This window comes from Lissotriton helveticus, chromosome 7 (assembly GCF_964261635.1).
Source record: "Lissotriton helveticus chromosome 7, aLisHel1.1, whole genome shotgun sequence".
Classification (NCBI taxonomy): Eukaryota; Metazoa; Chordata; class Amphibia; order Caudata; family Salamandridae; genus Lissotriton; species Lissotriton helveticus.
The window spans coordinates 1,161,583,991-1,161,596,281 of record NC_136068.1 but is presented as its reverse complement, the minus strand read 5'-3'; the positions used below and the strand labels follow the sequence as shown (position 1 = coordinate 1,161,596,281).

Here is a 12,291-nt window from a genome sequence, read left to right as displayed (position 1 = left end):
ACCTCTCTTGCTGGGGGAGCCTGCTCGGTTGCGGAGATATCAGTCGATAAACCTGAGACGGACTGCTGCCTTGGTGAGCTAGCTCCCTGCTATCGGCCCCTCTTGCTGGGACAGACCGTGGCTTTGCGGCCTATGCGTGGGGGCTGTGGGAGGCCTTCCCCCCTCCCCACCTGCTGGAGTAGAGACATTTGGAGGTCTGGAGGGTGCTGCTGCCGTTATAGCGTCCTTAGCTGCTGTGCAGGTGAGCGACGCCGGTGCACTGTGGCCCCCTGGCGCTACGAGCAAATCTGACCGCGTTTTCACTCCCGCGGTCCGGGCGCCAGATGCGGTCTGCGGCCTGGCGTCTTGGCGGATGCGCTGTGAAGTGTGTATGCCGGGGACATTTGTGCTTCGTACCTCTCTACCCAGCCCCTCAATTGCCTACCTGGCTGGTGCAGCTGCTTCCACCCTCCGCTGCTTCCCCGGAGACTCACTGATCTGCGGGAGGGCCGCCCACGCTACCCCGGTGCCGCGCGGCCTGCCGGGACCTGGCCGCAACGACTGCTGTATGGCGTGATAGGGCTCCGCGATCATCTACGTCGGGCTGCTGGGCCCCCCCCCCCCCGTGCTACTGCCGAGAACCTTGACACCTTCCCACCTGAGGATTTGTGAACATTCTCCCTGGGGGGCTCCGTCATTGCTGCGGCCTGCCGCGCCTGCTACTTCCCCCTAGCCCGGCGGCGGTGGATCATCAGGAGAGAGCCCACCTCCGTCTGGACCGAAGCGCCATTCCCGCTGCTTTCTCTTGCCCGTGTTGTGGCAGCCAGGCTCCTCTGGTCAACAGGCGCTTATTGCGTGGGACATTGGTCCGCAATATCACTGCTTCCCACGCCTTTTTGAGCCCGGCGCGCCTTTTGGGAGCGCGGTTCGCTCCGACACTATCGCGGGCCAGTCGATAGAGGCTTGCTCCCCCACCCCCAACCTGGAGCTGAACCTTTGCTGAGGATCTTATTTACAAGGACCCGATAGCCCATCCTACCTACAGAACGACTGGGACATAGGGAGCCCTCCCTAAGCAGGTGACACCTGTTACTGAGCCCCCCGCCTTTCCTACAGGTGACTCCCTGAGACTTGTCACATAACGAATATTGGAGGTTCCTATCTGTCCCTGCTTCCCCTATACCCACTTGCCCTGCTAATCCACTCCTGGGGCACATCGCCGTTACTCAGGCCATCGGCAGGAGAAATCTGTCTGTGGCGTTGCCAATACTAGCTCCGCCTGTGGCACACGGAGCCGCCCCAGGGAGCCAGGAGCCCCTACTTGCTCGGCGCTGTAAGCGGAATTGCAACTTCAGAGCCTGCCCGCGTCCATCTCCTAGTCTTGGTGCCCATCCCGTCCTACCATAATCCGACGACAGGCTGCACGTTATCATCACGCTGCCAGAAGCCTTTGGACCCTGAGCCTCCCCACTCGACTGGAGCTGGTAACGCCGGGGGGCCTTCAACTTATACCCTGTATTTCCCACCTAGCCTGCATCAGCCCCCCATCCGCCTGAACCCTCCTGAGACCTGGCGGCCCCTTTCTCTACTGTATCGCGGACGCCGAAGAGGGACATGGGGCGCAGCGATGCTAGACAGTCGAAAATCCCATTTGAATCCAAAAAGACTTCAAAAACGATGCCGGAGGAGGGGGGCAGCCCTACTACCTCGGCCCCTCAGGCGGAAGACTGGAATACACTCTTGTTGGGCATGAAGCAGAGCCTGTCAACAATAGACTCCAAAATCGACACCATAAATACACGCATGGACAGTGTGGAAGCTAAATTGGAGCATCATGACACTCGCATTAAGGAGGCCGAAGACAGAATTTCTGGATTAGAGGATGGAGCAACCTCTTCCAACAAACAAGTCACTCAAATGGACAGGCTGCTAAGAATAATAGCGGACAAAAATGAGGATTTGGAGGCGAGGTCCCGCCGAAATAACGTCCGCATCTTAGGCCTTGCGGAATCCACCAACACGGGGAGGATGGAGATCTTTGTTGAAAACCTTGTGGTGGAACTGTTTGGGAAAGACTCATTCTCCCCACACCTCATCGTTGAGAGAGCCCATAGGTCCTTGGCCACTCGTCCTCCTCCTGGTGCCCAACCACGGCCCATCATTGCGCGTTTTCTTAACTATAAGAGACCGTGAGACGGTGTTGCGACGCGCGAGGGAGCTGGGGTCTGTGAACTATGACAACACAACGCTATCCTTTTCCCCCGATTTCACCCCTTCGGTCCAAGAAGCCAGTCGCAAGTTTGCAGGGGTGAAAAAGAAACTACAAGCACAGGAGATCCCGTATGCCATGCTATATCCGGCGAAATGAAAAATCTCCCATCAGGGCAAGCACCACTTTTTTCAAAATCCGCAGCAGGTGGACGACTTCCTCAAGCAATGCAGAAAAGAACAGTGCAGGGAGGAGTCAGCTTGTCGACGCTCTAGGTCGCAATCACCATTGTCACAACAGGACTAATCTGATGTATTGTTATGCTGGCCCCCGGAGGCTAAATAATCCCTGGTCACCAGGTATGCGAAAACTGATGCCTGCGTATACTGGTGAGATACTCGTTCTGCTTTAAGTCTTACTGGTCTAAGGTTTAATTAAGTGCTCGATCACCCACCTCCGTCCCGCATGACTCGACCGGGGTAAGCCTGGTTGATCGCGGGTGTAAGTAGGGAGGTGGTTGGCAAGTCTGGTGCCCCTAGATCTGACCCCCAATGGGTGAACCCCTAAACTCCCCTCCCCTTCTGAGGGCAGGGACATATGTAGTGTTTTTTTTGGTTTTGGTTTCGTATTGGTTCTGGGTGGGTGGGTGGGAGACATATACCCGGCTGGTTGGGGTTGCCGGTGTGGGTGGGATGACATTCCGATTTCAAGTTGGAGTTATTAAAGTGGCGGTACCGCTAGTTCGGGGCTGGTCTGGGGGGGGATGGTGGGGGGGGGGGAACTGTTGTTTCTATGTACTTGATTGTACCATGATCTGTGATGCTGCACCTATATGCTACACTAATCTTTACTTGTTTGAAAGGGTGACGTAGAGGACTCACAGGAGTCACAGCAATTTCGGCTGGTCTCATGGAATGTCCGAGGGCTGAACGACCCGCGAAAGAAGAGACAAATTTTGGGCTACTTGGATAGGCAGAGGGTATCAATTGCTATGCTTCAGGAAACTCACTTAAGGCCTGATGGTTCCCCTCTGTTTGCATCTAGATGGGCCTTGTGCAAGGTGTTCTCTTCTTATTCCAATTATGCTAGAGGAGTGACAATTGTGGTCAGGCGAGGGATGCGGTTCACACCTGCCGGGACTGAGATAGATTCAGAGGGTAGATACTGCATGGTCTGGGGGAAACTACATTCGCATACAGTCCTTTTCGCCTGCTATTATGGCCCCAATACGGACGACCCGTCTGCTCTCCTTACAATGTGGGGTAAAATTCAAACTCTGGGCATAGGCCACGTCATATTAGGTGGTGACTTCAATACAGCATTGGAACCAGGCCGGGATAGATCCCACCCCCAGGCGGTGCACTACACTCATACCCAGCGTACGCTATCAACTATTGTTGAAGACCACCACTACATTGATGCCTGGCGGCACTTACACCCCTCCCTCCAACAGGGTACACATCACTCTGCAGTGCATTCCACATGGGCGCGGATTGATTACGTGTTCCTATTGGCGGGCCTTCTTCCTTGGCTGGTCGGCGCCCTCGATCTTGCCAGGACATTCTCAGACCACTCGCCAGTCCTCCTCACAGTACGCATACCCATTGATGCCTCTCCATACTTAAGTTGGCGTCTAAATCCCGCACACCTCACTGATTCGGCCTTTAGGGCAGAACTTGAACATGACATACAAGACTTCTTTGAGCGTAACGTGGGGTCAGTGTCGAACCTTACGACGGTGTGGGAGGCCTTCAAGTTCACGGTCAGAGGGTGGTTCATCGCGAAGGGGGGTGGTGTCCTCAAGTCACTACGTGGCGAACTGCGCAAGATAGAAACCGAGCTCCGGGACCTTGAACGGGGCATGACTCGTGATACGCTGGGGCATACTTCTAAAGCTCTCCTCAGGGAAAAGCTGAATGAATATGCGGAAGTGGCGGAAAAGGAATGTAAGTTCCTTGGGAAACCATACACTGCGCGCCTTTATGGCGAGGGAGATAGGCCTGGCAGGGCCCTCGCCTTTGCTATCAGACCCCCGAGATATCACAACTATGTCGCTGCTTTACTGGACGAACATCAGGTCCCGCAGAGAGACCTCAAAGAACAACTCCGTATCCTTACTGATCACTACTCCACACTATACACCTCTCACAGATCGACATCTATCGACTTACAGCTGTACCTTGATGACACCGCTATTGCGTGGCTAGGGCCATCCCAGCTGAAATTTCTACATCATGAAATCGAGCTGGACGAAATAAAAGACGCTATCGTGTCTATGAAATTGGGCAAATCACCTGGGCCTGATGGGTTGCCGATAGACTTTTATAAGGCCTATATTCATCTACTCGCTCCAATACTGAAACAAATTTACTATTCGGCCCTAGAGGAGGGAACTTTGCCGACCACTATGCATGAAGCTCTGATAGCATCCCTGTTGAAACCAGGCAAGTCTCCAGAACACTGGGACTCTTACAGGCCTCTCTCACTGCTAAATTCCAATGTAAAAATCTTGGCGAAAGTACTTGCGACATGCCTTAATCTACTGATGGAGCGTTTGGTGTTGCCTGACCAAGCGGGCTTTGTCCCAAATAGGGCGACGTCGCATAATCTACGCACCCTTCAGGCTGTACTGCAGGACATTAATCCTCGTTGCGAGGCTGCTGCGGTTTTCCTAGACGCCACAAAGGCGTTCGATTCTCTCGAATGGGACTATCTTCTGGCCCTTCTGGAACGGATGGGAATCCCCTATAGCTTTCTTGATTGGATTTGACTGCTGTATTGCAAACCGCAAGCTTCAGTCCTGTTAAACGGCTCCCGTTCAGCTCCATTTGCGATCCATTAAGGTACCCGGCAGGGTTGCCCGCTCTCCCCTGTCCTCTTCGCGATCGCCATTGAGTCCCTGGCGGCCAAACTCCGGCAACATCACAAACACCGCTCCTTATGCTGACGACATGACTTTATATGTACACAAACCGCAAGAGAACCGTAACCCTCTGTTGCGGGAGATCACCAAATTCGGAGCCATATCGGGGATACAGATCAACTCAACTGGTCGAAGTCTGCTCTATTCCCCTTGACAGACAAGACCCTACACTTCCCTCTGGTTTACCCCCTAATTACCACCTAATGTGGGAGACAGATGAAATAAAATACCTGGGCATCATAGTGACTAGAAACCGGGAAGCTTTCATTAGGGCTAATTATGGTACTGTCCTGGATAAACTGACTGACACCATCACTAAATGGATCCATCTCCCACTGTCAATGGCGGGGCGCATCTCCCTGATTAAGATGGTGGTTCTCCCCAAGCTCTTGTATCTTTTTACTAATATACCGTACAGCCCAGGCTCCTACTTTTTCCGTTCCCTCAATTCCCAGCTGTCTAGGATTATCTAGTGAGGCAAGTAGGCTCGGATCAGTCTGAAGACACTCATGCTACCCTATCACCAAGGTGGATTTGATGTTCCAAATTTTCAACGATATTATGATTGTGCCCAGGGACACTTTGTCGTGTACTGGCTACACCCTCCTCCCTTCATGGCTCACCTGGCGGTGGAGGACGGTTATATGAGGCCCTCACAACCATCGGGTTATTTATATGCCCCGGCCCGTATCGTGGATCGAGACCCTACCACGGTGGACTGTACGGTGCAAGCTTGGAAGCGTATAGCTGATAATATGGGAGTCAAGTTCTTATACTCGCCATGTATGCCCCTTGCGCATGATCCCAGGTTAAGTGTCCCCTGTGAGAAAATTGGTCGTAAAATGCTCGCGAAATATGCGCTACGTACCTGGGGCGATCTATATCTCCAAGGGCGATTTCGCTCATCGGCTCTGTTCTTTGGGGATAATACCCCCTCAGTAATGGACACGTTCCTTTATACTCGGCTGCGTCAGAATATCAAGGCGGTCACGCCCCATTTCCCTGATGAGCCGGAAACTATGGCACCACTACACGCCCTCCTGCAAACGGACTCCCCGAAACATGTAGTGTCTATGCTATATAAACATGCGCAAGCTGCCCCATCTCCCCCGTCACTGAGAGCGCGAAGCGACTGGGACGAGGATCTAGAAGCACCATTGTCGGACGAGCAATGGGAAGAAAGCTGCTCGCATACCAACGCGGTGACAGGCAATGCACGACTCAGACTGGTTCATTATAAATGTTTGCACCGACTTTACTATACACCTGCCAAACTGTTCCGCTTTGGACTCCGGGACAATGACAGATGTTTCCGATGCAGGAATGAGGGGGCGGACTTTCTACACTTGGCTTGGTGGTGCCCTGCCGTAGCGGCCTACTGGGACGAGATATTTAAGGCACTGTCTGACATGATCGGGGTAGACATAGTACCGTGTCCTAGGATTGCCCTATTGGGCCAGTCGAATCCAGCGATTAAAACGCATAGGACATTTTTTGCACTAGGCCTCCTTTTAGCCAAACGGCATGTAGCGTGTCGCTGGGGTCGAGGTTGTGCGCCCAAATTCAAGATTTGGTTGACCACGATGTCTACTTGGCAGGAACATCTACACACGTATGCCGATCTTCTACCACACCAGTCCCGGCCTAAAGACCTCTGGGGTCCCCTCATTACATACCTTCTGCGCGTGCAGGCTGAAGATGCATCAGAGGCAGGAAGTAACAGAGAAGTAGACTAAGCTAGCCTGTCCCCTTTCTACATGCCAGGACCAGGATCCCGGTAGACGGGGACTGGTAGACTCCCCCCCCCCCCCCTACACACCATCTCACTTTCTGACAGCCTGCATGATTAGCCCATGGGTGGATAGCTTGAGACGCTGTGCTGTTTTAGCCATTACAGGTGATTGGAATACAGGTCGTACCAGCCACAGCTCCCCAGCGGATGGGTTTAGAGCCGTTCGTCACCGTCACCAGATAGTTTCTATACCACACTAGAATGTCCCATGTAGCGCAGCATTCGACACGTCACACAATGTTGTACTCACAGATCGGATCATAGACTACCCCCCTCTCCCCTCCCATCTCAGCCTGAATGGACAATTGGGTGCAGAATGCCATTCTCCTAGGAGTGGATTGTCTTCTGAAATAGGCAGTGCTGCTTGCAGCTCTGCACCTCAAGATATTTCTCGCCATTTTCTAAGTATGATGGGAACCATGGGAGGGAACTGTTTCTTTTGATATGTTTAGTTTGTTGTAAATGATAAAAGGAACCTCTAGTGGCCGATGTTTGAATGTACCTTGCTAGCTTGCTTGCTAGATAATGCATCCGTTAACAGCTTACATTACCTTTACATTGCGGCCGGCCCAGCTGGGTTGTAGGCGTCATGCTGTGTTTAAATAATTGCTGTTTCACCTTGCTAGATCTACATACACGCATGATTCGGATCACGATAGCTGCCGGCCTGCGGACGCAGGTTGTAGGCGAGTGGCTGTGTACTCTTTATTCATCACTAATAAAGGTTTTTTTTTAAAAATAAACGTTTTAAGTAATTCAATTTATACTTCTCATGACGAGAAGTTCAGGAAATCAGTGGAGTCTCAGTAAATATAGAATAAACCTGGCAAGGGATATGAACATGCACTGATATAAAATTCTGATATCTAAACTAATACAATTGTTGCAGTAGTCTGGTTTCTTCATCCAATGGGAACACAATGTCTTCATGGGAACAGAAATCTTCCCACATCTTGAAACAAAGACTTACAAATATTAAGTGTTACATGTTCGTTACTAACGGCATTGTACAAGTCATGGTTTGGTTACCAATCGACTCTTTTCTAAAAACAAAACAGTTTGCGGTTAGGTGTATCATTCCACAAATGGAATCGTCTTTTTCTCACATATTCTAGCTTACAAATCTGATTCCTGAAAAAACATTTAACTAAGATGTAACTACATTTCTATTGTATTTAATGGGTCATGTTTCTATAGGAAGGTCGAAATTGACCTTTTCTACTAGATTATTTGTTTCAACACATTTTATCATTGAACTCTTCACTTATTCACATGCTCGTTTTAGGGCTACACATTATTTCTACACGTTAATTGCACAACTTTGCATTTATTAAAAACACTCTATCTGCTCTGATGTCATCGGTCTTCTATGATTTGGTTCTATGTGTCGGGTGTTGTGTGGCCCAAAACTTAGCTTGATCTGCTTCCTGGTCAATGCCCTGTTGTGGAACTAGGTTTGTGTGTCACTGTCAAAGTTACGAGCAAGCTTTTCATTCTAAAAATGAAGAGAATAGAATTACTCATGGCCTCTGCCTCTGTGCTGACATAGACAAGGGACAGCGAGAGTACTTGTTTTCTGAGGCTCCTTTTGGAGTCTGTTGTTGTGCTGGGATGTCCACAAATCCTGGGAAGTACCAGGTGAAATGTGAGGAAGTGGCACAAGCCTACTAGTCTTTAGAACAAAGGTCTTCAAACTGCGGGGAGCCCCACCTTGGGGGTTTGTGGATGTATTCTCAGGGGGCACATATGCCTCAGTAATACTTGTAAATAAGGAGGCCATGAAACGTGACCTAGTTTATTTGGCGTGTTTCCAGGTTGTCAATATGTCAAAAAACAGGGACCCCTTTTAAAAATGATAATGGTTCCAAGGGCAAGGGAAAAAAGCAACCAATGTAGTTAAACATCCCTTGGCAACCTGGATTAAAGTTGTATGACTGATAAATAAACAAATCTGAAGAACATGTGAAATATTAGATGTATACTTTAGTTAATTTAATACATTAATATAATATTGAATTGATGGGGCCTGAAAACCTCCTAACATACAACTAGTCATAAATATGTCAAAACAAAAAGGGTGCTCAAAAATGCACCAAAATACAATGAAAAGTATAGGAACAGGGCACAAGAATTACAAGGCAAATAAATAGACAATATGTACAGTTAAAAATATGCAAATGTCATGCACAATCCAAGATTCTAAATCACAATATAATCCAATAATCATCTCTGTAGCCACATTACATGAAATGAAATATGATGCAGAATCCAATATAAACTGTAAACTTGGCAGCCAATGGGGCTTGTTCAGATGTTTCCAGGCTGTCTTCATTTACATACAAACTTGAAGTGCATAAAAAAGGAAATAGAAATGTGACCCTGAGTGCCACGGGTGCAAATTCAATGAGTGTGGTGACCAGATCAAAAACATGGCTAAAAAACTAAATATTTTGTGACTATTTTGTTTTAAACACACTCACATTAAATGAAAATTAAATGCAAGCTAAACTAATCTGTGTGAAATGTACTTGTTTTGTAGAAAACCTCAGTTGGTTCATGCGAGTACTGCAGATGTCAGTATATGTCAGAGGTCTTCAAACTTTTGGATGCCGAGACCCCCCTGTCAACATTTTCAAGCGTAAGGACCCCCTCCTGACAAAACTTTCTAATCCTCTAGGTTATGAGGAAGGTGAGGACCAAATTATGCGTCAGGCTTGACTAAATTGTGTGAGTAGAAAATGTAAATAATGTTCTGTGATGCTGCGTATTTTGGGGTAGCGTTGCTTTATTATTTAGAATTGTTTTAAACACGGCAGTACTGAGGAAAGATTTCACCCCATCAGTACCAGTTTATAACCAAAATACAGCAATTAACATCAGAAAGATGTCTAGTCAACCTCTGAGAAGGGCCTCCCAATCCGCAGGAATATGCGCTGCCACATTAGAAGCTCACCTGGCCATGGACGGGAGCAGCAAGTGTGCATTCAAACCGTGGCAGTCTTGTGCAGAGTTAAGCAGTTTACCCATGCCCCTTTCCTCTCACCCCCTTCCTTCCATCCCTCTCTTCTCTCCTCTCCCAAACCCGGATCCTTCTCTCACATTGCAGGCAGATGGTTATTAGCCCCAGGACACCTTTTGGTAACAGTAGCGCACTACAAACGTAAATAATAGGCAGAAGCAGGGGATCCACTAGACCTGAACTTCGGGGGGGGGGGAGGGGGAGTTAACACTCCCAGCCAGGGCTTGTCCAAGCACTGGTCGCAAACGGTGCAACAGTCTTTCCACCTTCTCCATGAATTCCCTCACTACCACTCACCACCAATACACCTCATCTCTCTATAGCACCTGTCTGACAAACATTTCATTTTTTTATAGCGCTACTCATAGTTTACTCACACTCTGTTCTGTGATCTGCATGGTACACATTCTTTGTAGCAGGCACTTTAACCTTCTGCACTGTGTGGGTGACAAGAGTGCCCATGTGACTGCACGGTGAGCAATGCAACAGTGTGAGAGTAGGGTAAAAGGAGTGACTGCAGGGTGAGTGAGGTGACCATATGAATTTGGGTTCGGCTGTAAGTGCAGAGTGGGACGAATTAGTGCATGGTGAGTGATGGCCTTGTTTAAGTGAGCTACTGATTGAGCAGTTAGGGGGGGGGGCAGGTGAGTGAAGTATCACATGAGTGCAGGGTGAGAAGTGTGCTCGTGTGACTGCAGGGTGAGGTACAGAGTGAACAATGCAAGCGAATTTTTAGTGCAGAGTGCTCACAGTGAGAGCAGGGTGAGCGGGTGAATGTTGTGAGTGCATGGTGATCAGTGTGAGTGCATTGTGATCACTGTGAGTACATTATGATCACTGTGAGTGCAGGGTGAGTGGGTGAATGTTGTGAGTGCATGGTGATCAGTGTGAGTACATTGTGATCAGTGTGAGTGCATTGTGATCAGTGTGAGTCCATTGTGATCAGTGTGAGTGCATTTGGATCTCTGTGAGTGCAGGGTGAGCGGGTGAATGGTGTGAGTGCATGGTGATTGGTGTGAGTGCAGGGTGAGCGGGTGAATGATGTGAGTGCATTGTGATCAGTGTGAGTGCATTGTGATCACTGTGAGTGCAGGGTGAGTGGTTGAATGTTGTGAGTGCATGGCGATCAGTGTGAGTGCACTGTGATCAGTGTGAGTGCACTATGATCAGTGTGAGTGCATTGTGATCACTGAGTGCAGGGTGAGCGGGTGAATGGTGTGAGTGCATGGTGATTGGTGTGAGTGCATGGTGATTGGTGTGAGTGCATGGTGATTGGTGTGAGTGCATGGTGATTGGTGTGAGTGCATGGTGATTGGTGTGAGTGCATGGTGATTGGTGTGAGTGCATGGTGATCGGTGTGCGTGCATGGTGATCAGTGTGAGTGCATGGTGAACAGTGAGAGTGCATGGTGATCAGTTTGAGTGCATTGTGATCGCTATGAGTGCATGGTGATCGCTATGAGTGCATGGTGATCAGTGTGAGTGCATTGTGATCGCTGGGAGTGCAGGGTGAACGTGAAAGTGAAGGCGAGAATGAGAAGTGAGTAGTCTGAAAGCAGGGTGCATTCCCAGAAACTTGAAGCGTAGGGTTTCAGATATAAGTTAAACTATTGCAATAATGGCATTAATCAGGGTTCGAGGGTGGAGGAAATAAATAATTTGCTGATCCTGCAACAAACTTCCAGGCTAATGATTAGGGCTACTAGCTCATTATTTTGATGGCCCAGAAATAAGCAGTCACCTACAGCTGTATTTTTTGCACTTATCTGTGAATACTTAGAACAGCAAATATAAATAGAAAGCACTTTTAATTGTGTTCTAGGGATGCCTCAATGATCCATGACTAATAATTAAAGAGAATAAAGACAGAAAAGTCACATAACTAATTAATACATACTTTTTTATTTATAACTCAATTTAGTGTCAAGAGCAGGTCTCTGCAGGATCTTTAAACAACACATAGCAGGCATGTTTCTTTTGGCAACCCAACTTTATATTTCTTTTCATTAAATGCATTCTCACACTACAGCAGTAAGTGTAAAAATACAAATGTAAGGAATAGGCAGAGTGGGGGCCCAGGGGGTACTGGAACCATAAAAAAACTAAGCTTTGGTAATCAGTTAACAAAGGCATGTAAATATGCTAATGGTCTTTAAAGACCTGTGAAAAACTTGGGCCGGAGATAAGACTCCAGACACTGCCCAGCCGAGGTCCCAGCAGTGCGAGCTGCACTGCAGCAGCCCGGGCTGAGACACAGGATGGGGGAGGAGGGGGGCTGAAGCCCTGGAGGCCAGGGCAGAAGTGACACTGTGAAGGCGCGACCCCCTTTGCATCGCTCCACGGCCTCCCTGGGGGTCGCGCCCCACAGTT

At 49.1% G+C, this 12,291-nt stretch overlaps 1 long non-coding RNA gene across 1 annotated transcript in view; it reads left to right on the top strand.

Annotated features, from left to right (window-relative positions):
• LOC144770069 (uncharacterized) overlaps window positions 1-12,291 on the top strand; it is a 72,731-nt gene that overhangs the window by 28,472 nt on the left and 31,968 nt on the right. Inside the window, exon 2 of the long non-coding RNA XR_013598786.1 lies at window positions 9,443-9,592. This is a non-coding gene — a long non-coding RNA (uncharacterized LOC144770069). The remainder of the gene's footprint in view (window positions 1-9,442; window positions 9,593-12,291) is intronic.